We start from the raw sequence: 12,157 nt of genomic DNA, 5'->3' as shown, positions 1-12,157 counted from the left end.
CATCAGTTGTCGCAATGACATCATTAACATTCTATTGTCKTCCGACATCAAACTAGTCGCTGTCGTTATGAAAAAACCTCAAGCTGCATGACATCAGCAGCCTGCTTGTCCAAAATAGCATAACTAGTGTATTTTAACMCCAATAAACCCACCCATTTMAAAATGGATTTAGTATATGTCAATCTAGCAAACCAGGCAACTAAAAACAACTTTATAAACAATGTTTTGGTTTGTTTCTAGCTTGTTAGCTAGCTAGCTAATGTTAAGTTAGCTGGCTAGCCATTTCAAATAATGACCATATCCTATCACTGACAACGTCTTCACTTTAGCTTATTTGTCTTCACTATTACAGGAAAATAAACTCACAACAAGATCCTTATTTACAAGTTAATGGCGAGCCAATTACAGAAAAAAGCTTAAGGTTGTGAGTGTGACAAATAAAAGTAGGGCATTCTACCAAGATAATGTAGAACTCGGACACTGTTTGGTTGGCCCATGGTCACATGCAGAGGATACAGAAAGTTTGGTGAAATAGTTACTTGCATAGTGGAGTCTTTTGTTAGACATGTAGCTAGCTAGCTAAACAATGAACCATAATCCCAACTCATAACGTTACTACCCTACATTAATCTGCAGGTACCCAACCAACCAGGTTCAATGTTAGCTAGCTAACATTTGGCTAAGCTAGCAATGCAATTGGTTCTGAGATACGAATAATATTACTACACAGATCATACACGTAACGTTAGCTAGTGAGCCAGCCAGCTAACATAAGCTAGATTTGCTAACAGTACACTTCAACTTGAAATGGAAATAACTTAGAAAAAATGTGAAACGTTTAATATCTGAAAATGTAGCTAGCTAGACTATCTTACATGGATGGACGCTTCTCACTCTCTCACGGATGCCATGGTTGCCCTTAGTTTGAAGATGTAATCCGGAGACAAGTGTTTATACAAAATCCTTCTGTGTGTTCTCTTCGACTCCCTCAGCATATTTGCAATCAAACGCCAGAATTTCTCCATCTCCTTAACTATCATACTCTAATTCCAACAGGCATTCCACTGATTTCAAAACTCGGTCTCCCAGAAAGTGGAGAGCAACACTTTTGCAGTTCTACTACGTGATATCTTTCAAAAAAGCTGTGTTAGAAAGGATTACCTACGCATACTGACCAGATCATGTTATAGACAGAAGCATGCTACATGGGAGACCAATCCGAACTCATCTCACGGCATGTCTAGCCCATCCATTATGTTAGCCAATCACGGTCAGCGGGAAGGTTCCTGGCTTTTTCCATGGCTAAACCAACTAGGCTCGTAATTTTTACAATTTTATTCTTATTTACAGATGGCATACACGTTTGTTTTTAAGGCACATGAAAGTTCACATGTTCTGGAAGGCATTTCTGCCCAAAAAACAATTTTGAAAAAGAATTAAGATTATGTTCAAATGCCTATCCTGTGAAGTAGTGACACGCTGTCTCATCTGTGATATTTTGATTGAAAAGACTCGGGTCACAAAAAATGAAATAAAATGTAGCAATATACCACATCACTTCTTACAAGTAACACCTTTATTGTTTTAGAAACATTACAAAGCATGCTCATCCGTTTTTTGTTTTAGTGTAATAATGGCAACAACAAATTGTCTGGTAAAAGATTATGAGTGGCTGGTAGATTTGGCTGGTGGACCAAAAAGTTAGTTTCAGGTCCTGAACTGATCTATTTAGTTAGCAAAGCTTGAGCTTTGAAAGGTAATATGGTCTGAGAAGAACAATATTAGCAGGCCAGGCATATAGCCAATATGCTGTGATAATGTATTAGGCCTACCTACTGCACAAACCTCATTCCTACAGAATTGTTTTTATTAGGTTAGTGTTACATTTAAGTCATGTTTACAAAAAATCTGAGCAGTAGATGTCAGCTTGTTTAATGACTGCAAAAGTGATCTTTACTCAGAAAATGTTGGTGACCACTGCTCTATGGCAACTGAGTTAGGAAGGACGCCTGTATCTATGTAGTGACTGGGTGTACACCATCCAAAGTGTAATTAATAACTTCACCATGCTGAAAGGGATATTTATTTATATWTTTTTTTTATTGAATATCCGAAAAATACAACATACTTGCAGTGAAGCCGCTCAATAACTACACCATACCAGTTATCCAACAGACTCCCATTCAGAGTGACACACGGAAGCATCCAGGGTCAATGCCCCGCACAAGGGCACATTGTGAACCCTAACCCTCCAAGATCCCCCCCCACCCCCCCCCACCCCCAACAGTTCCACAATAGCTGTCCCTCAACCATTCGAGACCCCTCCTACAGTCCCCCCCAAGAAGAAAAATCAAAAATACAATTAATTCCATTCCACACCCCAAATGCACCAACACTGAATGCACTGAAAGGGATATTAAACGTCTTTTTTTTTTACCCCATCTACCACTGGAAAACTTCCCTGGTCTTTGTGGTTGAATCTGTGTTTGAAATTCACTGCTTGACTGAGGAACATTACAGATAATTGTATGTATGGGGTACAAAGATAAGGTAGTTATTCAAAAATCATGTTAAACACTACCATTGCACACATTGTGAGTCCATGCAATGTATTATGCAAATGTTTACTCCTGAAATGATTTAGGCTTGCCATAACAAAGGGGTTAAATACTTATTGACTCAAGACATTTCAGCTTTTCCTTTTTAATTAATTAAAAGAAATTAAAAACATAATTCCACTTTGACATTATGGGGTATTGTGTGTAAATTCAGGCTGTAACACAACATTTTTAAAAAGTCAAGGGGTGTGAATACATTCTGAAGGCACTGTATGATACCCACCGTAGATTGAAAAACTGAAATAAAACTCTAACAATCCAGAGAGGTGTTGGTGATTCAGAGGTGTGGTGTGGTCTTCCCCCGTGTCACTCTTCCCCCCTCTCTACCAGGATATCCAGCTGGTGTAATGGGTGTTTAGACACAAGGGCATGTGTGGGGGTGCACGCTTTGTTAATAGAGGGTTTTTAATGTTGTCATACCACATTGAAAAGGGAGGAAACTCAGGCAGTGAATGCATTCTTCAATCATCCACTACATACAAAGACCTCCTATGAATTTAAGTTGGAGGTCTAACCTTCCTGTCTATGTCTTCTAGCCAGCCTGAGGATCCCAACCAGCCAGAGAGGTTGGCTTGGCAGCATATCTACTGTTCTACTGTGGAGAATGTTGCTGACAAGATGCCAGTATGCCATTCCCTTTAACACCTCCATCCTTAAAGTCACACTTGAAAAATAAAAAAAGGTCATATTTCAATCAGCGAGTAATGAAATAGGCGAGAAACAGACACATTGCTCAAAGTGAAACTCAGACAGGATAATTTCATATACCCCAATGTTTAACCCCAGGAAAATGTGAAAGCACTTTCAGGTCATTCATTAGCAGGCCCTGTAGTCTGTGAGGAACTACTCTTATAAGGAGCTGAAACTGAAACCCAGGCAGTGAGTGGCAGACGGACCCTCTTGTGTTTCATTAGACAGAGAATTCCACTGTATGGAATGTTAGAAACCACTTTCTCCTGTTTTACAGTTCTATTCCCAGAGCAATTTTTTCCCACAAGAGTGGCTGTTTTAAACGTCATATTCAAGAATACAATGCGTCAATCTTCAGAATACAATGTTTCTAATGGTTTTAGGCCTATATCATCAAAGTGCTATAGCAGTCTTTATGAACCAATGTGACTAACTGCCCCATGCCAAAAGATATCAGACAGATTCAAATACAGTGCCTTCATAAAGTATTCATACCCCTTGAATTATTCCACATTTTGTTGTGTTAAATTGACTATACACAAAAAACTTCTGGAAATGTTTGCAAATTTATTGAAACTTAAATACAGAAATCAAATTTACATAAGCATTCACACCCTTGAGTCAATACAAGTTCGAATCATCTTTGGCAGTGATTTCAGCTGTGAGTATTTCTGGGTAAGTCTCTAAGAGCTTTGCACATGTGGATTGGACAATATTTTCACATATATATATATTTTTTTAATTATTCGAGGTCTATCAAGTTGGTTGTTGATCATTGCTTGACAACCATTTTCAAGTCTTGCCATAGATTTTCAAAACGATTTAAGTCAAAACAGTAACTAGGCCACTCAGGAACCTTCAATGTCATCTTGGTATGCAACTCCAGTGTATATTTTGCCTTGTGTTTTAGGTTTTTGTCCTGCTGAGAGGTGAATTTTTCTCCCAGTGTCTGTTGGAAAGCAAACTGAACCAGGTATTCCTCTAGGATTTTGTCTGTGCATATGTCACGGTCGTTTGTAGAATTAACGGACCAAGGCGCAGCGTATGTTGGGTTCCACATAATTTAATAACGAAGTGAAACTTTAGCAAAGACAAAACAATAAACAATAAACAACGAACTGTGACTAACACACTAACTCAAAACAAACAATATCCCATAACCCACAGGTGGAAAAAATGCTACTTAAGTATGATCCCCAATTAGAGACAACGATAGCCAGCTGTCTCTAATTGGGAATCATACCAAAACCAACATAGAAAAACACAACCTAGAACCCCACATAGAGAATATAAACTAGACTAACCACCCAGTCACGCCCTAACCTACTCCACCATAGAAAATAAAGGCTCTCTATGGTCAGGATGTGACAACATAGTTATGTTCTGCTTATTTTTATATATATATWWTTTTTTTTACTCCCTAGTCCTTGCCGATGACAAGCATATTCAGTCTGCGCTTTTTTATATTTACACGGCATGACCGAGTAATTAGGGCCAATTTCAAGTTTTCATAACAATCGGTAATCACCATTTTGGACACCAATTACATTGCAATCCACGAGGAGACTGTGTGGCAGGCTGACCACTTGTTACGCGAGTGCAGCAAGGAGCCAAGGTAAATTGCTAGCTAGCATTAAACTTATCTTATAAAAAACAATCAATCTTAAAATAATCACTAGTTAACTACACATAGTTGATGACATTACTAGTTTAACTAGCTTGTCCTGCGTTGCATATAATCAATACGGTGCCTGTTAATTTATCATCTAATCACAGCCTACTTCGCCACAAACCTGTCTCTGAGCTCCACGGACATTTCCTTCAAACTCATGGCTTGGTTTTAGCTCTGACACGCACTGTCATCTGTGGGACCTTATATAGGCAGGTATGTGCCTTTCCAAATTATGTCCAATCAATTGAATTTACCACAGGTGGACTCCAAGTTGTAGAAACATCTCAAGGATGATCAATGGAAACAGGATGCACCTGAGCTCAATTTYGAGTCATATAACAAAAGGGTCTGATTACATATGTAAATAAGGCATCTGTTTTTTATTTTTAATACATTTGCAAACATTTCTAAAAACCTGTTTTCGCTTCGTCATTATGGGGTATTGTGTGTAGATTGATGGGGATTTTTTTTCTTTAATCCATTTTAGAATAAGGCTGCAATGTAGCAAAAAGTGGAAAAAGGGAAGAGGTCCGAATTCTTTACCAATTGCACTAGAGTTCGACCGATTATGATTTTTCAACGCCGATGCCGATACTGATTACTGGAGGACAAAAAAAAGTTGATACCGATTAATCGGACGATTTTTATACACTGCTCAAAAAAATAAAGAGAACACTAAAATAACACATCCTAGATCTGAATGAATGAAATATTCTTATGAAATACTTTTTTCTTTACATAGTTGAATGTGCTGACAACAAAATCACACAAAAATTATCAATGGAAATCAAATTTATCAACCCATGGAGGTCTGTATTTGGAGTCACACTCAAAATTAAAGTGGAAAACCACACTATCAGGCTTGATCCAACTTTGATGTAATGTCCTTAAAACAAGTCAAAATGAGGCTCAGTAGTGTGTGTGTGGCCTCCACGTGCCTGTATGACCTCCTCCTACAAGCCTGGGCATGCTCCTGATGAGCACGCCTGGGCATGCTCCCAACTCCTGGACAGTCTGTGGTGCAACGTGCGTTGGTGGATGGAGCGAGACATGATGTCCCAGATGTGCTCAATTGGATTCAGGTCTCAGGAACGGGCGGGCCAGTCCATAGCAATGCCTTCCTCTTTCAGGAACGGCTGACACACTCCAGCCACATGAGGTCTAGCATTGTCTTGCATTAGGAGGAACCCAGGGCCAACCGCACCAGCATATGGTGTCACAAGGGGTCTGAGGATCTCATCTCGGTACCTAATGGCAGTCAGGATACCTCTGGCGAGCACATGGAGTGCTGTGGGCGGCCCCCAAGAAATGCACCCCACACCATGACTGACCCACCGCCAAACCGGCACATGCTGGAGGATGTTTGCAGGCAGCAGAACGTTCTCCACGGCATCTCCAGACTCTGTCACGTCTGTCACATGTGCTCAGTGTGAACCTGCTTTCATCTGTGAAGAGCACAGGGCGCCAGTGGCGAATTTGCCAGTCTTGGTGTTCTCTGGCAAATGCCAAACGTCCTGCACAGTGTTGGGCTGTGAGCACAACCCCACCTGTGGACGTCGGGCCCTCATACCACCTCATGGAGTCTGTTCTGACCGTTTGAGCAGACACATGCACATTTATGGCCTGCTGGAGGTCATTTTGCAGGGCTCTGGCAGTGCTCCTCCTGCTCCTCCTTGCACAAAGGCGGAGGTAGCGGTCCTGCTGCTGGGTTGTTGCCCTCCTACGCCTCCTCCACGTCTCGCATTGATGTGCCATCCTGGATGAGCTGCACTACCTGAGCCACTGGTGTGGGTTGTAGACTCCGTCTCATGCTACCACTAGAATGAAAGCACCGCCAGCATTCAAAAGTGACCAAAACATCAGCCAGGAAGCATAGGAACTGAGAAGTGGTCTGTGGTCACCACCTGCAGAACCACTCCTTATTGGGGTGTCTTGCTAATTGCTATAATTTCACCTTTTGTCTATTCCATTTGCACAACAGCATGTGAAATTTATTGTCAATCAGTGTTGCTTCCTAAGTGGACAGTTTGATTTCACAGAAGTGTGATTGACTTGGAGTTACATTGTGTTGTTTAAGTGTTCCCTTTATTTTTTGGAGCAGTGTATATATATTTGTAATAATGACAATTACAACAATATTGAATGAACACTTTTATTTTAAGTTAATATAATACATAAAGAAAAATACATTTAGTCTCAAATAAATAATGAAACATGTTCAATTTGGTTTAAATAATGCAAAAACACAGTGTTGGTGAAGAAAGTAAAAGTGCAATATGTGCCATGTAAAAAAGCTAACGTTTAAGTTGCATATGAAAGCTAGTGGTTCCTTTTAACATGAGTCTTCAATATTCCCAGTTAAGAAGTTTTAGGTTGTAGTTATTATAGGAATTATAGGGCTATTTCTCTCTATACCATTTGTATTTCATATACATTTGACTATTGGATGTTCTTATAGGCACTATAGTATTGCCAGCCTAATCTCGGGAGTTGATAGACTTGGAGTCATAAACAGCGCTGTGCTTCAAGCATTGAGAAGAGCTGCTGGCAAACGCAGGAAAGTTCTGTCAGACTGCTCTATCAAATATCAAATCATAGACTTAATTATAATATAATAAACACACGGAAATACGAGCCTTAGGTCATTAATATGGTCAAATACGGAAACTATAATTTCGAAAACAAAACGTTTATTTTTTCTGTGAAATACGGAACTTTTCTATATTTTATCGAATGGGTGGCATCCATAAGTCTAAATATTGCTGTTACATTGCACAACCTTCAATGTTATGTCATAATTATGTAAAAATCTGGCAAATTAATTACGGTCTTTGTTAGGAAGAAATGGTCTTCAGACAGTTCGCAACGAGCCAGGCAGCCCAAACTGCTGCATATACCCTGCCTCTGCTTGCACAAAACGCAAGAGAAGTGACACAATTTCCCTAGTTAATATAGCCTGCTAACATTAATTTATTTTAACTAAATATGCAGGTTTAAAAATATATACTTGTGTATTGATTTTAAGAAAGGCATTGATGTTTATGGTTAGGTACATTGGTGCAACGACAGTGCTTTTTTCGCGAATGCGCTTGTTAAATAATCACCCGTTTGGCGAAGTAGGCTTTGATTCGATGATAAATTAACAGGCACCGCTGTTTTTTATAAGATAAATTTAACTTCTTTGGGACTAGGGGGCAGTATTGAGTAGCTTGGATGAATAAGGTGCCCAGAGTAAACTGCCTGCTACTCAGGCCCAAAAGCTAGAATATGCATATAATTAGTAGATTTGGATAGAAAACACTGTTTGAATGATGTCTATGAGTATAACAGAGCTCATATGGCAGGAAAAAACCTAAGAAAAAATCCAACCAGGAAGTGGGAAATCTGAGGTTTGAAGTTTTTCAAGTGATTGCCTATCCAATATACAGTGTAAATGTTGGTCCGATTGCACTTCCTAAGGCTTCCACTAGATGTCAACAGTCTTTAGGATGTTGTTTCAGGCTTCTACTATGAAGGGGGAGCGAATAAGAGCTGTTTGAACCAGTGGTCTGGCAGAAAGCCATTAGTTTAGTCACGCGCACGAGCTCTGTTCCTTTTCATGTTTCAACCGGACAAAGGAGTTGTCCGGTTGAAACATTATTGAAGATTTACGATAAAAACATCCTAAAGATTGATTATATACATCGCTTGACATGTTTCTACGAACTGTAATAKAACTTTTTTGACTTTTCATCTGGACCTAGTGCCTGCGCCTTGTGCATTTGGATTACTGGACTAAACGCGCAAACAAAAAGGAGGTATTTGGACATAAATGATGGACTTTATCGAACAAAACGAACATTTATTGTGGAACTGGAATTCCTGGGAGTGCATTCCGATGAAGTTCATCAAAGGTAAGTGAATATTTATAATGCTATTTCTGATTTTTGTTGACTCCACAACATGGCAGGTGGCTGGGCGCTGTACTCAGATTATCGCATGGTGTGCTTTTGCCATAAAGCTTTTTTGAAATCTGACACAGCGGTTGCATATATATCTTTAATTCTATCTTTAATTCTATGTATAACACTTGTATCTTTTATCAACGTTTATGATGAGTATTCCTGTAAATTGATGTGGCTCTCTGCAAAATCACCGGATGTTTTGGAGGCAAAACATTACTGAACATAACGCGCCAATGTAAACTGAGATTTTTGGATATAAATAKGAACTTTATCGAACAAAACATACATGTATTGTGTAACAAGAAGTCCTATGAGTGCCATCTGATGAAGATCATCAAAGGTTAGTGATTAATTTTCTCTTTTTGTGACTCCTCTCTTTGGCTGGAAAATGGCTGTTTTTGTGACTAGGCGCTGACCTAACATAATCACAAGGTATGCTTTCGCCGTAAAGCCTTTTTGAAATCGGACAGTGTGGTTGGATTAACAAGAAGTTTATCTTTAAAATGGTGTATAATACTTGTATGTTCGAGGAATTTTAATTATGAGATATCTGTTGTTTGAATTTGGCACCCTGCAGTTTCACTGGCTGTAGTCAAATCGATCCCGTTAACGGGATTTGAGCCAAAAGAAGTTAATGCTAGCTAGCACCTTACCTTGGCTCCTTGCTGCACTTGTGTAACAGGTGGTCAGCCTGCCACGCAGTCTCCTTGTGGAGTGCAATGTAATTGGCCATAATCGTCATCCAAAAATGCAGATTACCGATTGTTATGAAAACTTGAAATCGGTCATGCCGATTAATCGGTCAACCTCTAAACTGCACTGTACTTATTGACTCAGATTTTCCTTTTTAATAAATAATAAATACATTTGACATTATGGGGTATTGTGTGTAGGGCAGCGACACAACAATATAATCAATTTTAAATTCAGGCTGTAACACAACTAAATGTGGGAAAAGTCAAGGGGTGTGAATACTTTCTGAAGGCACTATATCTAGGCTAAAAGTGATGACTTGTACTGCAATCCTGATTTCTTACAGACATTAAGGCCTAGCCCTTGGACAAGAACCAAGTGCAGATGAGCCACATGAGCTATGAGGGGGAACATGAAACATGCATGTATGCCAGACAGACTGCGAGTCCAACTGTGTGTGTGTGTGTGTGTGTGTGTGTGTGTGTGTGTGTGTGTGTGTGTGTGTGTGTGTGTGTGTGTGTGTGTGTGTGTGTGTGTGATCTGTAATGCATGCTAGTGCAGCTGTCTCTTATACACATCTAGATGTGTATAAGAGACAGGTGTGTGTGTGTGTGTGTGTGTGATCTGTAATGCATGCTAGTGCAGTGGGAAACAGAGACCCAACATATGTTGGGAATTCCACTACTCCAATTCTTAACAACAAACTCAACGCTACAGAATGTAATCAGACAGGAGTTAAAAGCAATGAAACATCCAAAACAATAACATGTAACACGTACTGCAGGCTAGCTCCCAGGCCTTGGCAATCACAAGCTCTCTTGGAGAAGTCACACCGAAGTCTGTCTCACAATCATTTAGATGTTGTATGATGAGACAACAACAGTGTCATGGGTATGTATGTGAATGACTACTGCTACTCTAGCACATTGGGTATAAATGTCTTATCTAAACAAATAGATAGTTTAAAATAAAAAACATGTATTATGTTTATCACAATACTAATGTTGTAGTCTAGTAATAAATGTTACATTAACATCACATCTGATTCAATGTGGCTGTGTGTTTCAGACCACATTCCCGAGCCCCTGACCTTACAGAAGAAATAGTCCCCTAACAACATATAGCTATTGTACTTTGGTCATCTGAATTTTTACAAAGTAATACAATCTTAAATGGTGAGACACCTGTATAGTGAAAAGGTAACAGGCCTGATTTTGTATTGCACGAGTTMTATAATAACTACATGAAATAACATCAGAATTACATGTAGGCTAATTACGTCATGGAAACTATGCATTGTATTAATATTGAAGGGGAGAACTTTTAGGAAGTCATTCTATTCAGTCTGGTAATAAATGTGTCCGTTTTAGTGGCACAATAGTGGAGTGCAACCCCCCATGTCTTTTTGGTGGACACTCATTTAGCATTTATATCTGATCTGAATTTAGGAGGGGGTGCATGGGACGGGGTTGCCTAACTGTACCGGTGTGTGCAACAATTATTTACCACGGACATAGCTTAGATTTTTTGGGATTCTAAGCAGCAAGGCCAMCTCAGGGTCACTACGACAACGTTCTTAACACTTTTACATTGGTGCAATCATGAGGCTAGACGCAATTAACCGGCTACAATGTGCCACCTCTAACATGGGGGGAAAAGAATTGTATCTCGTGCAAAAGAGACCGAGATAATTGTTTCAAAATAGTTTCCAGATAACAGTTTATTCACATTTCCCAAATACTACTGTCCTTTTTCTCAACTCGTGCTACAGCCTAAAATGTATCTTACCTCGAATTTAGAGGGTGTTTAAAGCGTGCGTTCCTCTTTCCGAAGCATTCCCCTCTCCATTCACAAGTTATCAGAACACAAACGACAACCTTTTCGTGCCTTGTATACTCATTGATCTGCAGAGAGAAGTCCAGATCCCTTGGGCATCTAATTTTCATATAAAGTCCCCCTTCTTCTCAGCATAATGAATGGCCGCTACTTCTAAATGCAGTAGGGCTACTAGATAGTTCCCAGAGCGCCCACTTGTTGATCACGCTTAAAACTCTATTCTCAGTTCACCAGAAGACGAGTATTCTGCCAGCATCACAAACAATGACGTGACTATCATATGGTAATTTTGAAACCTTCAAAATAAAAGCCCGCATTTCAAAACACTGCAATGTGGATAATGCATTCATAATAAACTGAACAAAAATACAAACGTTGGTCCCATGTTCATGAGCTGAAATAAAAGTTCCCAGAAATGTTCCATACAAACAAAAAACATATTTCTCAGAAATGTGTTTACATCCCTATTAGTGAGCATTTCTCCTTAGCCAAAATAATCCATCCACTTGACAGGTGTGGCATATCAAGAAGCTGATTTAACAGCATGATCATTAAACAGGTGCAGCTCGTGCTGGGGAAAAGAAAAGGCCACTCTAAAATGTAAAACTGTTTTGTTACACAACACAATGCCACATATGCCTAATGTTTTGAGAGAGCGTTCAGTTGGCATGCTGACTGCTGGAATGTCCACCAGAGTTGTTGCC

General features: G+C 39.5%; 1 protein-coding gene across 7 annotated transcripts in view; it reads right to left on the bottom strand.

Moving 5' to 3' along the window:
* The window catches only part of LOC111952162 (A-kinase anchor protein 13), a 149,405-nt gene extending 137,720 nt beyond the window's left edge, over window positions 1-11,685 (bottom strand). For 6 of the 7 annotated variants that reach the window (XM_023970698.3, XM_023970701.2, XM_023970699.2 and 3 more), the window contains exon 1: window positions 11,406-11,684. The gene's annotated coding sequence lies outside the window, so the exon portion shown is untranslated. Of the gene's footprint in view, window positions 1-11,405 lie in introns of all 7 variants that reach the window. The other variant, XM_023970700.3, reaches the window with a different exon arrangement.
* Between the last annotated feature and the right edge of the window lie 472 nt (window positions 11,686-12,157).

The sequence above is a fragment of the Salvelinus sp. IW2-2015 genome, linkage group LG26 (assembly GCF_002910315.2).
Source record: "Salvelinus sp. IW2-2015 linkage group LG26, ASM291031v2, whole genome shotgun sequence".
Lineage (NCBI taxonomy): Eukaryota > Metazoa > Chordata > Actinopteri > Salmoniformes > Salmonidae > Salvelinus > Salvelinus sp. IW2-2015.
Note: the sequence above shows the minus strand (reverse complement) of the source record. Positions and strands in the feature narration are given on the sequence as shown.